Below are 15,129 nucleotides of genomic sequence, written 5' to 3'. Positions count from 1 at the left end.
ACCTGACATTTGCTACTTTGCCTATCCACCTCTATAGGGAAAACCCTCCCATTGGCCTCTGTGTCTCCCTTCCCATGAATGGTGTGACAACAGACAAAGGGTGGGTACCCCACAGAGGAGACCAATCAGGCATCTGTCTGTTGGTGTCCCTCGCAGGCTTTGTGTAGTTCCTTGGCAATAAACAATTGGATATAGAACCTCCACCAGATTGAATGCATAAAGAATCCATCAGTGCCAATTTTGCCATTTAACCTTCATGAAACTACCATGGAAATGCAGTTAAACAGACCCAGTCATGCTCTGTAGCAAGAAGCTGTGGAGTTACAAACACATTCGCTTGTCAAAAACACTCACATTCAGGACGAGCATCATTGGCATAATGACTATAATGCTGGACTCCCATGTAGTTGACTGTAGTTCAAGTCCTGGACCTGGTGGCGTAAACTCATGCTGGTGTGTGTGCATGTGTGACCAAGATCCCGAGAAGAGAATAGAGGAGAAGGGACTGTGATGTGGCCATCCCCACTGGGGGGGTGATTTCTCACTTTCTGTCTCTTTGTCTCTCTCTTTCTGGTGAGCACATGCACTGTATATAAATATTCTCCAAAAAAATAAGCAAACAAACAAACAAACAAAAACACTTACATTCATTCAGAGGTTATAGATTCCCTCTCCATACCAACCAATTACCACATGAGCCCTGACTGCCAGTCCTACAACCTGAGTGGGTCTGACTAGGGCTCTACAGATACTTGGAGGCTTCAGCCAATTACCAGGTGAGCCCTAACTGCTGGTCCTGTATTCAAAGGAGTGTACAAGTCTCCTCTTCCACTCAATTCGAGTGGGTCTGACTAAAGATCTACATACAGATCCATGGGGGTTTACCAGATTACCAGAGTTGACCATAGTTGATGCATCAGGTTCCAGGAGTTGGTCCTTCTCTCCAATTGGAGTCCAGTGATACAGAAGAGCTCATCCTCAGGGTGGGCACCCCACCTAAGGGATGGTGTCAAATGAGACAGGAGCATGCCTATCTCTCCACACTGTAGTGCCTGTCTCAGGGACAAATGCCCTGGGATCAGTGGCTCAAAGGGCCAGTCTGATTCCATTTCCTGGCTAATGTACCAAAATGTCACAGAAAGGTTTCGTGAATGTAAAAGTCAGTATATTCACAACTATTTTTATTATGGCTTTTTTTTTTCCTACATGGAAATTTGTGTGAATAGACAGAACCGTTATCAACTTGTTTTCTTCTTGGTTAATATAAACCTGTCATCCAAATTTTATACTTGATCTTTGTCAAAAGGCCAAGAAGTAATGTCTTTCAAATTTTTATTTCTACAAATGGAGTTTGATGCAGGGAGCCCTGGGTGTGTCTATCTGACCTTTCCAGGATTTTTAAGATCAAAATTATTTTCAAATAATAGTAACATATTATTTACCTTTAAGTTGTTATTATCTTGTAAATGTGTTGCAGAAAACCAGATGCTAAGGAATAGAAAGCAGCACGCAGAGAGATTAGAACTGTTTATTACATTGGCAAGCATGGAAGAGTTAGCACTCTGAATCAGCCCCAACTGGGGGTTGGACATGGTATTTTATGGGGGAATTGGGAAGGGGAGGTCTCTAGATGGGGAATGGGCTCAGAACTCGCCCTAGGCAGCATCAAAGGGAGGAGTCAGAGAAGTGGGAAGTCTAATCTATTCAAGGTACTAATCTTTTCAAGGTACTCATCTATTCAAGTTTTCTGGTATCCTGTAGCTCTGGGGCAGGGCAATAAGTTTCCCGGAGGGCAGAAATTTCAGGCAGCTATCATCCCTGAGTTATTCATGAATTCAGGGTCCTTCCGTATCAAATGTACAGTGTATTTTTTTTTTTAGAGGTTTTCACTATAGGGCACGTGCACTCACCAGACAGACAGAGAGAGACAGAGAGACAGAAAGTGAGAAATCACCCCCTGGGGGGATGGTCACACCACAATCCCTTCTCCTCCATTCTCCTCTCGGGATCTGGGGCACACACGAACATGCACCAGGTGTGGGTTTAAGCCACCGGGTCTGGGACGCGAACCACGGTCGACTATGTGTGAGTCCAGTGACATAGTCATTATGCTAACTGCTGGTTCCCAGTGTATTTTTGTTTGTTTGTTTAGCTTTTTGCCATAGTGGTGTGCACTTGCTTGAGAGAGAGACAGAGAGAGACAGAGAGAGGAAATGTGAGAAATTACCCTAGAGGGGGATGGCCTTGCCCCAATCCCTTCTCTTCCATCCTCCTTTTGGGATTTTGGGCAGGAATATACATGTGCCTGGTGTGATTTTCAAGTCACTGGGTCTGGGACTCGAACTGTGTAGTCAGCCATGTTGGACCCAGTCCCTTAACCACCATGTAAACTGCTGGCCTTGTACAGTGGGAATTTTTAAGAGACCATTTGATGTGAGGTATTACAACAGATTGGGTACAGAAGCAGATATGAGAATCTAGATGTCTCCCATGAAATCAGGCATTAAAGAGAATTGCATATTTGTAAAACAATGCCACTCTTCCATTTGTTTTATCTTAGAAAATAGTTATTCTTTATAAAATGTTTTATTTATGTGAACATGTAATTTGTTATAATATTTTTATTTAAAAATAAATTAATATTTTAACAATTTATCATTTTAAATTTCTAGTATAGTAAACATGAATATTACTAAACCATATCAACTCAAGCCCTTTGGGATCCTCAGGATCTTTTATGAATATAAAAGGTCCCCCAAAACAAAAAGTTTGAGGGCCACTGTTCTCTGACTATTGTTAAAATTAAACTATTTTGGCCTAAAACAGCCACTGTACTCTCACACTTTGATTCCTATGGATAAGCCAAAATCGTACATGTTAAGCTGTTTTTCTGAACTGGTTGCTAAGTTACAGCCAATCCCAGCAATTAGGCTTCAATCAATAGGGCATGGTGGCTCTTGCCTTATGGCTTCAATCAATCACAGGCATCTCGCCTTTTAAATCTTGTTAATGCAGACAAACTTCAGAATCTAACCAATGATTTCTCTACCTCACTCCCTATTTATCATAGGAACTTTTATTAAGGATTACACCTTAGTCATCACATTAATCCTCCTAGTATGCTTTATCAAGTCTTAAATGGTTTCCATGCAGCCATCCAGCAAACATTAAGTGGTCTTATTTCAGTCAAATCCATAAAAAGTAAAAAACAAAACAAAACAAAACAAAACCAAAACCAAAAACAAAAACAAAAACAAAAAACCCTATTTAACCTGTGTAACACCATATTCAACCCGTGTAATATTATGACCTATAAGTTTCATGCTAGAGACCCAAAAATCCTGGACCTGATGGCTTAAATTCTCGCTGGGTGCATGTGTGTGTGTGCCCAAGATCCAGAGAGAAGAATGGAGGAGAAGGGATTGTGGCATGGCCATCCCCACTGTGGGGGGGGGTGTGGGTTTCTCACTTTCTATCTCTCTGCCTCTCTCTTTCTGGCAAGCACATGTGCCCTATAGCAAAAACCTCTTAAAAAGTTTGAGCCAATATGGGAACAAAATATTTTTGAAATTCATGCATAGTTGTGTTTTTTTTATTTGCCACAGGACATATAAGTTTGCCAGAGTGTGTATGTGCTTGGGAGAGAGAGAGAGAAAACCTTCCATGGGACACTGTCATGTCACAGTTCTTTCTCTTTTTATCTATTGGGATTTGGGATAGCTTGCACACATGTCCAATGTTTCTCAAGCCACCAGGTCTGGGACTTGAGCTATTTAGTAAGTCATGTAGGATCCACTTTCCTTAACCACTGGACCATGAATCAGCCCCAGTGTTTTTTTTCTGTTTTTGTTGTTGTTGTTTTCTTTTCTTTTCATAATTTTAAAAATATTTGCTGTAGGATATGTGTTCACCAGAGAGGCAGAGACAGAGAGATAAAGAGAGAAATTGAGAAAGTTTATCATCCCCAGAGCATATGACTATTCCATAATCCCTTCTCCATTTTCCTGTTGGGATTTTGGACACATGTGCACATGCACCTGGAGCATTTTTTAAGCTGCTGGTTCCAGAACTCAAATCATGTAGTCAGCCATGTGAGATCCAGCTGCCTTACCCACCATGCTACCTAGCTGACCCCCTAATTTTTTAATATAATATTCAATTTCCATGAATATTTTGATAATCCCATGTATAGTATAGATGTTAAAATATTCTGGTGGGACCAGAAGATGGCATAATGTTTATGTCTCAGGACTCCCATGTAGTTGACTGCAGTTTGAATCCCAGACCCAGTGGCTTTAGACTAATGCTTGACATATGTACGTGCATGTGAGACCATGCATGCCCAAAATCCTGACAGAGAATGGAAGAAAAGGGATTGTGGCATGGCCATGCCCCCTGATTGTTGATGTTTTGCTTTCTGTCTCTCTGGTGAGCACACATGCCCTATAGCAAAAATCTCTTTTAAAAAAGTTTCTGTCAGTCAGGGCTCAGAAATGAGGCATGGGTTAGAGAAAGCCTGTATCATCTTGGTAGAAATATGAGTGTTAAAAGAGTTATCCATGACGGTAGATATGTGGACATTAAAAGCATTGCTTGTGAGAGTTAAGAAGGAAATGAGGGGCCTGATGGAAACTAGAGAATAGAAGATCCTTGTTATATAGTGATAGAAAACTTAGCTGAATGTGGCTTACAGGGATGTGGAAAATGGAAATTACAAGCAGTGAACTCAGATATTTAGCTGAAATTTTCAAGCAGTGTTAAAAGTATTGTTGGTTTCTTCTTCACAGTCATAGTAAACATGTGACAAGAATGAGAAAAATAAAAGGAAGAACTGTTAAGCAAAAATGAACTAGGATTTGACAGTTTGGGAGATGTGAAAATTAGGAGAGATGAGAAAATTAGGAGATTTATAGTTTGGAAAGTGTACTCTGGGGGAAAAAAAATGCCAAAAATATGGCTGGACAATCTTTTGCTGCTGTGTTGGATGGATCAAAAAGACAGAATACTCAAACAGAGGGCTTTGTAAAGAGACTAGGAATGTGTAAAGAGACTAGGAATGTGTAATTTCATAGGTACACAGATGGAGAAAAGTTTTGCTCCAGAATGGATTATATCCAGAGTCTCACCTTTACCTAATTTATATAATTTATGATGAGTTTTAGGACTTTTGAGCTGATGAGAATTACATGATATTTTCAGACTTAAATTGATACTGTACTAAATTGATGTCATATACTTCTGGATCTTGGTATGAAATGAATGTATTTTGTACGTGGGACTGATGCAAGTCTTTGGAGACCAGAATGTAGATTGTTATAGTCTGAATAATGATTCCCAAAATGTCCACATTGTAATCCCTGAAATCTGTACATATATGACTTTACAAGGCAAAAAGAAATTCCTGGATTACCCAGTGTAATCACAAAGTTCCTTACAAGAGGGAAGAAGGAAGTTTAGAGTCAGAAATTGGAAATTTAAAGCTGGTAAAAGAGGTCAGAGAGAAGCTGCTGCTCTGCCTGCTTTGGAGGTGGATGATGGGGCCATGAGCAAGGAATATAGTGGATTCTAGAACCTTCAAACTGCAAGGAAATTGAATCTCACTTAGAGCCTCCAGAAGCAGTGAGCCCATTGACACTTTAGTTTTACGTATTTATTATTTAAAAAAATTTTAAATAATATATTTCATTTTCTTTTAATTTCTTTTATGCATTCAGTCACTGTACATCACTTAGCTTGTAACGTTAATTTTCCAATATAAATACATTTCATACCAGTCTAGCAAGGGATACTATACACCTTATCATCAACTGATAATAATTAATTTTTGTGTCCCATAAATGTCTTGTCTTTCTATTTTTCTCCTTAGTGTCTTCCCTCACACTCTCCTCCTTCTCCCACCATCTTCCCAGATGGTATCCTGTATATGTAACTATTTTCCATGTTTCTATATCCTCTAATCTTTCAGTTTCAGTCATAGAGTGTGGACAATCATTATATATTAAGTGGAGACATACAATGTCTCTCCTTCATAGCCTATCTTGCTTCACTCAGCAGTAAATCTTCCACATTCATCCATGTTCTATCAAAAGCTAGAGTCTCATTTTTTATGTCTGAGTAGTACTACACAGAGTTTATGTGCCTAAATTTTTCAATCCTTTCATCTGTTTGTGGACATTTGTGTTGGTTACATATCTTAGCAAATGTAAATAATGACACAGTAAATGAAGATGGGCAGGCACTTTTCCAACTAAGCATTCTCCTATCTTTTGGGTAGATATCAAGGAGTGGGATTGCTGCATCATATGGTAGTTCTATTTGTAGATGTTTTTTTTTTTGGAGAGGTTTTTGCTATAGGGCGTGTGCACTTACCAGAGAGACAAAAAACAAAAAATCCCCCCCCCCCCGGGGGATGGCCACTCTGCAATCTCTTCCCCTCCATTCTCTCCTCAGGATCTTGAGCACACATGCACACATGCCCAGCATGAGTTTTAAGCCACTGGGTCTGGGACGCAAACGATAGTCGACTACATGGGAATCCAGTGACATAGTCATTACGCTAACTGCTGGTTCTCTATTTGTAGATCTTTGAGTAAATTCCATATTGTTCTTTACAGGGGTTGGATCAATTTGCATTACCACCAACAGTGTAGAAGTGTTATACTATCACTACATTCATGCCAGCATTAATCATTTATTGTTTTATTTTAATCTTATCATTCTGACTGGGGTTAGATGGTATCTCATTGTGGTTTTGATCTGCATCTCCGTTGTGATGAGATTGTTGAGCATTTTTCATGTCTTTTGGCTCTTTGTATGTCTTCCTTAAGAGTATTATTTTTCAGCTCATTTTCCTATCGTTTAATTGGGCTGATCATTTTTTTGAGGGTTAGCTGCTTGAGTTTCCTATATATTCTGGTTATCAGTTCCTTATCTGACACATAATGTTGTGGAAAAGTAAACAGCCCAGGAACAAAAAGGTAGCACTCTGGAGAGATAGGAGTAACTCTTTAATATGCCAGTGGGGGCAGAGAAGTTTATACTCAGAATCTCTGGCCCTGCTTGAGGGTCAAACACCGTCTTTTATCAGGAAGTTTGGGGAGGGGTGGCTCTCAGCCGGCTTAGGGTATCCTATCAGGGAGAAGGAGTGTACAACTTCTGAAGGTCTCGGATTACTTTTTATCACTCTGGAGGGAGGCAGGGCAAAGGCAGTGAATTCTCAGAGGCCTGTGAAATGTTGGCAATTGCTGGCCTTGGGCTATTGTGAGTTTCAGAACCACCTACATCATTCCCCCCCCTCCCTTGAGCCTCCTCAATTATATTCTAGGAGGATCAGTAAACAGAGGGACAATAGCCAGGGCCGAAGAGAGAATCACAGCAAGTGCTATGAGGAGGGCTAGGGGCAGGAGGGTCTAAGGGTAAGGTAGAGATGACATCTGTCATTGCCCTGAGCTTTTGCTGTGGGTTGTGTTATCAGCCCACAGAGTGACTGTAGCAGGGCTGTATACTCTTCATCATGTCTCAGCTCTCTGGAAAGCCACCTTGGTCAGCTGCTCAGGGTGGCTCTTCACTGCACAGGTTTTGGGGTCCTCTGGATCTGTGGCTTATTTTACTTGCATATGGTGAATCCACAGGGTTAGCCCACAACCTTAACTGCAGTGGGGGTAACAAGTACAACATATGGGTCCACCCAGGTGGGCTGTAATGATTTTTTTTTCCTAATTTTTAACCCATATAAGATCCCCCAGGCTCATGTTTATGTGCCCAGTTTCTGAGGGGAATGGGGGTTCTTTCAAGGTAATTCAGGCTATTCTCTTTAAAGTCTTTCCCAAGGCCACCAAATCCTGGGTCAAAACTGCCTCCTCCAGCTGACAGACATCAGCCATTCAAGTCTGGGCAACTAAGGGGGGTGGTTGGCCAAACTGAATCTCATTAGGGGAATAACCATGTTTTTGAGGTGTACATTGAACCTAGAACAAGGCCAATGGGAGAACATCCACCCAAGGGTATCCTGTGTCTTGACAGAGTGCTTAGTCAGGGCAGACTTCAGAGTGCAGTTCATTTGTTCAATTCTCCCAGAGCTCTGAGGTCAGTAAGCAGTGTGAAGTTTCTATTTAATGTCCAAGGTCTTTGTTACTCCCTATACAACTTCTGACCTAATCATAAGGAGGAATCCAAACTGAGGTATAACTTCCTTCAAAAGGGCTTGAGTGACTTCCCTGGCTTTTTCAGTTCACCTAGGGAAGGCTTCCACCCATCCTGAGTAAGTGCAGACAAGGACTAATAAGTACCTATAACCCCGGCATGGCCGTACTTTTGAGAAATGTGCCCCCAATAACTCCAGGAGTCATCCCAGTAACTCGTATTCCACGTGGCTGAACTAACCCCTGGACAGGGTTATTTCTGGCACAGGTCTCACATCTCATGCTCACAGCTGCACACAATGATGGTAGGTTACTCAAAAGTAGTATTGGCCTATCATGTTTTCTAGGTTAGTTTTCCCCCAGTGAGTCAGCTTGTGGTGTTGTTTTACCACTGAATATCCTAGGGACTGGGATATGTATATTCTTTTATCTGGTAGTCTCCATCATCCATCTTCTTCCAGGGTTGCTCCCTCCAATTTTGCCCATTCATGTTTATCAGAGGTGTATGGGAGAACTTTTGGGAGGCTTGTGAGTGACAATATTTTGGCCACAGCAGTCAAGGCTTGATAGGCAACAGCCTTGACTGTCTGGTCTGCCAGTTGATTTCCCAAGATGATGGGATATTCCCTGCTCTGATGTCCCCTGTAATGGATGATTGCCACTTCTTTGGCTCCCAGACAACCTCGAATAACTGGCAGATTTCCTCCTTCTTTTTCACTGTTTTGCCCTCTGCCAGGAGGAGTCCTTTCTCTCAGTACAATGCCCCATGGACATGCAGAGTAGCAAATGCATAGCATGAGTCTGTGTAAATGTTTACTTTCTGACTGGCTGCTAGTCTTAAGGCTCAGATTAATGCCCAGAGTTCAGCCCACTGAGCAGACCATCCTTAGGGGAGTGCCCCAACCTTGATCACTGGGTCCTGGGAGGTAACTGTAGAGCCAACATAACATGTCCCATCCTTTATGTAGCTGCTACCATCAGTGAAAATAATAAGACTGGGGGCCTTCAGCGGTGTGACCATTAGGTTAGGACACCCAGAAAAAACCTCACTGAGGGCTTCTCCACAATTGTGGTCAGGAGGTCCCAGTGTAGCCGGGAGGAAGTTAGCAGGAGTCTAATTCGAGTATTTCCAATCAATAGGCCCTGGTAGTGGGCCATCCTAGAGCTGGCAGGCCATTTATATCCCCTTGTGTTCATCAGTGTGGTCACCAAATGGGGGACCCAAGCATTGATAACTTGGCCCAAGGTTAACATGTCTGTCTCTTTAATCAATTTAACAGTGGCAGCAAAAGCTCATAGGCAAGGGGGCCATTCAGATGCCACTGGATCTAGTCTTTTATTTAATTTAATTAACTAATTGATTTTTAACTTTATTTTATTATTGTTTTTGGAGAGGTTTTTGCTATAGGTCACACACAGTCACCAGAAAGACAGAGAGACAGAGAGACAGAAAGTGAGAAATCACCCCTCCTGGGGAGAAGGCCATGCTGCAATCCCTTCTCCTCCATTCTCCTCTTGGGATCTTGGGCACACACACACATGCACCCAGTGTGAATTTAAGCCACTGGGTCCAGGACTCAGGCCATAATTAACCACATGGGAGTCCAGTGACATAGCCATTATGCCAACTGCTGGTCCCTGGATCTAGTCTTTTAGACAGGTAAGCAATAGGCCTCTCCCAAGGCACAATGGGCTGAGTCAGGACTCCTAGTGTTGTCTGGCTTTTTTTTACATACAAATGGGTTGAATTCCGAGTGACATCTGGGAATCCTAAAGCTGGGGTTTTCCTAAGGCTTGACTAAGATCCAGGAAAGACTTCTCTTGGTGGGGTCTCCATTCAAAGGGAGTTTCCTCTGGACGTTTTAATAACTCATACAGTGACTTAGCCTTTTCAGCAAGCCTTGGGATCCAAATTCCGAAGAATACTGCAGCTCCTAGGAACTCATGTAGTTGTTTTCAGGTTGTGGGCTGGGGCAGTCTCCACATACTACTTGCTTTCATTCATGCCCAAGGACATGACGTCCTTTAGTCAGAATGAATCTCAAAAATAGCACCTTGATGAAGCATATTTGGGCCTTTTTCCTTGAGACTTTGTATCTAGCCTGGGACAGAACCTGGAGCAGTGCTCGAGTTTCCTTCCAGCAATTTTCTCAGGTCACTCCAGTGAGCAGACGGTCATCAACATATTGGAGCAGAGTACACCCAGTTTCCTGACTGAGGAAATTATCTAAATCAGCAGCAAGTGCTTTTCCAAAGAAAGTTGGAGAATTTTTAAAGCTTTGGGGGACCCTATACCACAGGTACTGTGTTTTGTTTGTTTGTTTTTGGTGTCTGGATCTTTGCATTTAAAGACAAATAATGTCCTTGGTTGGCTGCCAGTTGTCAGCTGCAGGCAAAAGAAGACATCCTTTAGATCCAGACAAGTGAACCATTTAGAGTCTGATAGGAGGGCACTCAGCAAAGTACATGGGTTGGGTATGGTGGGATGTAAAGTTACTGTGATGGCATTGACAGCTCTCAAGTCCTGAACTGGCTGGTAATCACCAGAGGTTCTCTTCTTCATGGGAAGGAAGGGAGTGTCCCAGGGAGACTGGCACTTGACCAGGATCTCAGCTTCTCTGAGCCAATGTGTTTATTTATAGATAGTCTCGTGACCTGGCTTATAGGGTACTGGTGGAGGTGCATAGGCCATGTCTGAGGTATCAGTTCAACCACTATAGTTGGGTGGTTGATTGCTATTCCTGGTGGGTTCCCCTCCGCCCAGACTATAGGGAAGTCTTTAACAAGTGATGAGAGTGCCTCATTGTCTCCACTGGGTGTCTCAGGAGCAAACATTCACCATTCCTCCTCCCAGGGCATTGCCACAAGCAGGATTTTGGCAGGGCTGATAGTTAAAGCAGCTGAGCCAGATGAATCAAAGCTGATTTGTGTTCTGAGTTTAGTCAGTAAGTCTCTCCCCAGTGGTGGAACTGGGCAGTCTGTCAGATACAAGAACTCATAAGTAACCAAGTGTCCTCCTAACTGACAGCCGCTAGCCTGTAAGAAGAGCCATGTTTGGGTGTTTCCTGTAGCTCCCATAATAGTAGCTTTTCAGCCTGATGGGGGAGCCAGGGACTGAGTTACTAGAGTGTTCAGCACCTGTGTCTACCATAAATGTCATTAGTCGGCTCTCTACTCTGGCATTGACCAGGGGCTCCTGGGGGGCCTAGGATCATGGAGCCCGGTAGGTCCTATTTTGATCCCATCATGGCCAGGAGATCATTTGGGGGTTCTGGGTGAAAAGTCTTGGGAGGTCCCAGGGGACTCCATGTTGTTCTTCCTTAGTTTGCCTTTCACTTGGGGCATTCGTTCTTCTAGTACCCATTATCCTTGCAGAAAGCACATTGGGTTGGTCTAAGCCTGGGACAACTGGTCTTTGACCCTCCTCTTGGACCCAGTGGGGCATCTGGTTACCTGAGAGCAGTGGTCAGCAGGGCTACTTTCTGCTTCACTGCTTCATCTTTTGGTCTGCTTCCTTTTTTTTTTTTTTTTTTTAATCTCTGTTTATGAACACTCAATTTGCAATCTCCAGGGGTTGAGTAGAGTTCATCCCAGTAAAACCTTCTTGTTTTTGGAGCTTCATTTCAATGTCAGGGGCTGACTGGGCTACGAATGTAGCATTAATCATCTGCTGGCTTTCAGAGCTCTCCAGATCAAATGGAGTATAGATCCTGTAAGCTTCACAGAGCCTCTTGCAACCAAAGGAGAGTGTACCATTCTCCTCTTTCACTCTAACTGAGTGGGCTGACTGATAAGACTCTACAGATCCTCTGGGGGCTTACCAGATTACCAAAGCTGACCGCAGAAGATGCATCCAGGTCCAGAGTAAGAGTTGGTCCTTCTCTCCAACTGGAGTCCCGTGAATGCTTGTCCTCTGGGTGAGCATCCCGGCTGAGGGATCCCATCCAAAAAGTTGGGGGCATGCCTATCCCTCCACACCACAGTGCTTGTCCTGGGGGGAGCGGGAGGAAGTACCCTGGGATTGGTGACTCAAAGGGCCAGTCTGATTTTCACTTCCCGGCCAATGCAACAAATGTTGTGGAAAAAGCAGATGGCCGAGGGACAAAAAGGCAGCACTCTGGAGAGATAGGAGTAACTCTTTAATACACCATTGGGCACGGAGGAGTTAACACTCAGAATCTCCGGCCCCACTTGAGGGGTCAAACACAGTATTTTATCGAGAAATTTGGGGAGGAGTGGCTCTCAGCAGGCTTAGGGTATCCTAAGGGAGAAAAAGTCTATTAGGAAGAAGCAGCCCATCAGGAAGATGTAGCCCAGAGTTTGTTCTCAGGAAGGAAGGGTTAGATCAGCAGGGTGTCCAACTTCTCAAGGTCTCAGATTGCTTTTTATCACTCTGGAGGAGGGGGGGAAGAAGCAATGGATTCTCAGAGGCCTGTGAAATGTTAGCAATTGCTGGCCTTGGGCTATTGTGAGTTCTGGGACCATCCAGATCATTATAGTTCACAAAAATATTCTCCTATTCTAAGGGTTGTTGTTTCACAGTAACTATGTCTTTTGCTGTGCAGAAATTTCTTAATCTGATGTAATCCCACTTGCCTATTTCTGACATTATTTACTGTGTTTTGGGTGTCTTATTTAAGAAGTCTGCCTACCCCAATGTCTCCCAGAGTTTTCCCAGGGTTTTCCATCAGTAATTTTATAGTTTGAGGTCTTAGGTTCAGATCTTTGATTCACTTTACATTGGTTTTTGTCAGTGGTGCGAGGTAGGGGTTCAGATTTATCTATTTGCAGGTGGATACATAGTTTCTCCAGCCCCATTTTCTAAAGAGGTTTTCCTTAATCCACTGGACTGACTGGTATGCTTTGTTAAAAATCAGTTGGGTTTATTTTGGGGGTTTATTTCTAGGATCTGTATTTTGTTCCATTGGTCCACCTGTCTGTTTTTGTGCCAATACTATGCTGCTATGGTGATCGCAGCTTTGTAATATATTTTCAGGTCAAGAAGTTAGATGCCTCCTATTCCACTCTTCTTGTGCAGCATTGCTATGTCAATAAAGGGGTACTTTATGATTCTAAATTCTATGCTTGTCTCTTCTAGATCTGTTAAGAATGTCTCGTACTTTGATTGAGATTGTGTTAAATATGTAGATTAATTTGGGTAGAATTGGCATTTTTGATTATATTAATTATTCCAATCTGGGAACATGCGATGTCCTTACACTTTTTGTGTCGTTTTCAATTTGTTTTTTTAACTTCTCATACTTTTCCATGTGAAGGTCTTTAACTTCTTTGGTTAGATTTATTTCTAGGTATCTTATACTTTTTGTGGCTATGGTAAATGCAATTACTTTTTTTCAGTTCTGTCTCTCTTTGCTCTTCGTATCTAAAAATGCTATTGATTTTTGTATGTTGATTTTGTATCCAGCAACTTTACTGTATTCATTTATTACTTACAGGAATTTGTGTGTGTGTGTGTGTGGATACCATTCGGTCTTCTATGTATACAATCATATCATCTGCAAATTAAGATCATTTCACCTCTTCTTTTCATATTCGAATGACTTTTATTTCATTCTCTTTTCTGATTGCGTTGGCAAGGACATCCAATACTATATTGAAAAGGAGTGGAGAAAGTGGGCATCCTTGTGACAGCTTTTAGTGGAAAAGCTTTCAGCTTTTCTCAATTCAGAATGATGTTAACTATGGGTTTTTTATAGATAGCTTTTGTTGCATTGAGGAATGACCCTTCTGTGCAGATTTTGCTGAGAGTCTTAATCATGAAGCAATGTCATATTTTATCAGATGCTTTTTTGCATCAATTGATAAGATCATATTGTTTTTATCTTTCTTTCTGTTAATATGGTGTATTACCTTTATGTTTTTGTGTATATCAAATCATCCTTGCATCCCTGGAATAAAGCCTATCTGGCCATCATGTATAATATTTTTTATATGTTATTGGATACAATTTGTTAGTGTCTTGTTGAGAATTTTTTCATGTATATTCATCAGAGATATTGGTATATAGTTTTCCTCCCTTGTCACGTCCTTGTCTGTTTTAAGGATAAGGGTGATGGAGCCTTTGTAGAATGAATTTGGAAGTATTCCATCCTTTTGGATCTTTAGAAATTACTTGAGTAGAATAGGAGTTAACTCTTTTTCAAAGTGTTGTAGAATTCAGAGGTGAAGCCATCAGGAGCAAGATTTTTTTTTGTTCAGAGGTTATTTATTACTGATTCAATCTAATTTCTTGTTATGGGCCTTGTCAGGGATTCTATGTCCTCCTTAGTCAATCTTAGTTTATTACGTATGTCCAGGAATTAGGAATTTATCTGTCTCACTGAGGTTTTCTTGTTTGTTAGCATATAGTCGCTTTTTAGTATCTTCTAATGGTTTCTTATATTTCTCTTATGTCTGTTGTTATATTGCCTTCTTCATTGCAAATTTGACTTATTTGGTTCCTTTCTCTCTTCTTTATTAGTTTACCTAGTGGTGTGTCAATTTTGTTTATCTTTTCAAAGAACTAGCTTTTTCTTTCATTTATTTTCTGTATAGTTCATTTTCTATTTCATTTATTTCTGCTCAAATCTTTATTATTTCTTTTCTCCTGAAGTTTTTTTTGGAGTTTTTTGTTGTTGCTTTTCCAATTCTGTGAGACATCAGCTGTACATTTGTCAACTTTCCATCTTTTTATTTTGTGCACTAATTGCTATGTACGTTCCTCTTTTGATTTCTTTTGCTGTGTATCATAGATTATGGAAACTCATGTGCTCAATATCATTGTTTTCCATGAATCTTTTGATTTCAGTCTTAATTTCTTAAGTACTTATGATGTCATTCAGGAATAGGTTATTTAGTTTCCATGTATTTATGTATTTTTGAGAGTTTTTCTTGATATTCATGTAAAGTTTAATTCCATCATAGTCAGAGAAGATGCTGGATATAGTCTCTACGCCTTTAAATCTGTAAAGGTTTGTTTTGTGCCCTA

Source organism: Tupaia chinensis, unplaced genomic scaffold (assembly GCF_000334495.1).
Source record: "Tupaia chinensis unplaced genomic scaffold, TupChi_1.0 Scaffold144105_1, whole genome shotgun sequence".
In the NCBI taxonomy this organism is placed as follows: domain Eukaryota; kingdom Metazoa; phylum Chordata; class Mammalia; order Scandentia; family Tupaiidae; genus Tupaia; species Tupaia belangeri.
The sequence above is the reverse complement of the archived record's forward strand: the minus strand, read 5'-3'. Positions refer to the sequence as shown.